Source organism: Pteropus alecto, unplaced genomic scaffold, assembly GCF_000325575.1.
Source record: "Pteropus alecto unplaced genomic scaffold, ASM32557v1 scaffold7, whole genome shotgun sequence".
NCBI classification, from domain to species: Eukaryota; Metazoa; Chordata; class Mammalia; order Chiroptera; family Pteropodidae; genus Pteropus; species Pteropus alecto.
In genome coordinates this window covers 3,093,041-3,094,919 of record NW_006494614.1, presented here as the reverse complement: position 1 = coordinate 3,094,919, position 1,879 = coordinate 3,093,041, and the positions used below count along the sequence as shown (strand labels likewise).

The 1,879-nt window shown below is 34.1% G+C and overlaps 1 non-coding gene across 1 annotated transcript; it reads right to left on the bottom strand.

Moving 5' to 3' along the window:
- Nucleotides 1-126: 126 nt before the first annotated feature.
- LOC112474929 lies at nucleotides 127-245 on the bottom strand. The gene has a single exon (XR_003044554.1). It is a non-coding gene; the product is annotated as a 5S ribosomal RNA (ribosomal RNA).
- Nucleotides 246-1,879: the final 1,634 nt, after the last annotated feature.

Genomic DNA, 1,879 nt, shown 5'->3' with positions numbered 1-1,879 from the left:
TTAAAGATGATTGATCATTTTATTTTATTTTTTTTTAATTTTTTGGGGGGCGCGGCAACCCTTGGTTGACCTCACAGATTGCAAAGACCTCGTCAGCTTACAATCTCTTATTCTTCTTATTTTTTACGCCTACAGCACCCGGTCTTCCTAGGCGGTCTCCCATCCAAGTACTAACCATGCCCAACCCTGCTTAGCTTCCGAGATCAGACAAGATCGGGCATGTTCAGGGTGGCATGGCTGTAGACTTCCTCTTTTTCTTTTTTTAATGTGTTTTTTCTTTATCATGCATTTTCTGTTTCTCTATCTTCTACTAGATTGACAGAGTTTCGACTCTATATTTGATTTCTATTCTTTCAGTTGTTACCCTTAATTTTCAACGCATATATTTAAATGTATCTTTCTCAAAAGGCCAAGAATTTATTATCTTCCTTTCCCACCTTTTTCTTCCTTTTTTTCTCTGACCCCCTCACCTTGCCCCAACTCATTTGTAACCTCGTTTTAAATTTTATTTTCATATTATTATTTAAAATGTTTCTTCCTCCTTTCTTTGCCACCTTCTCCTCTTTCTCCTTCTCCTGGCCAACTTTTCATTCTCCTTCTCCTTTTCTATCTTCTCCTTCTTCCAGTTTATAAATTACTAAGTTTTAGCAAACATTTTACTTGATTTTATGCTAATCATTCCCTCTCCTCCTTGTACCCTTATGAATTCATTTTTCCTTTTTTAAGACTATATCTTTGAGTGTTCACTTTTTTCTTTCAGAGAGGTTCTCATTTTACTCTTTAAAGGTTTTCTTTCCTATATACTGTTATATTCCATCTTAGAAATTACTGGTAGATAAAAGTGTTTTCCTCCATTCTACTTACTATTTCCATTTTTAAATGTCTCTTACAGTGTTTTGACATAATTCTTCATCATGATCATTTATCTCACTAACTTGTTTTTACCAGTGTGCAATTGTTAATTTTTATATAAGCAATTGTATTTTCATATCAAAAATTTCTAACCTTTATTTACAACGATCTGTTTTTATATCGTGAATCTCATTTTCTCCCTTATCTTTCTACATATGTAAGATATACTTATTTTGAAGTTATTTTCGGACTCCTCTATTAATTCTTTCTCTTTGAAAAATACTTTATTTGCATTATTTTACTTTTCTCTTTTATGCTTTAACTACTATGGGAGTTTATTTTTGCTAGTAGTTCATCTGTTTCTGTGATTTTCCAATGTAGTGGTATATTCGTTTGCTCTGGGTGCCGAAACAAATAACCACTAATTTAGTAGCTTAAAAGAATAAAAATATATTGTCTTAACAGTTCTAGACTTCAGAAATATGAAATGGGTCTCCCTAGGCTAAAATCAAGGCTTTGGCAGGGCTGCCTTACTTAAGAGAGAATTTGTTTCCTTGCTGTCTCATTTCTAGAGGCCGTGCACATTCCATGGCTCTTGGCCCCCTACTACTCCATCTTCAAACAATAACCATGTGCTGAGTTCTCCAGTTGCCATCTTCCTAATAATGTTTAAAGGCAAACCTATGTAATCCAGGATGATCTCCCTATTTTAAGGTCTACTAATTAGCAAACTTAATTCTCTTTGCTACTCTAATTCCCCTTTGCCAGGTAACCTAATATATTCACAGGTTCTGGGAATTAGGACATGGGCATCTTTCAAGATGGAAGGGTATCTTTTATTCTGCTGATCATAAGTGGATGGGGAGCATCTTCAAGTAGGGACAATAGCCTATTGGAACAGCCTTAGCCAATGAGATTGATCTTTGTTAACACCATGAACTCATATACCTACTTTTTTCAGGCAAATCTCTCAGTATTATGTCAATATAAAGTTTTTATTTTTTGTTTTTAAATACAAATATGTGTT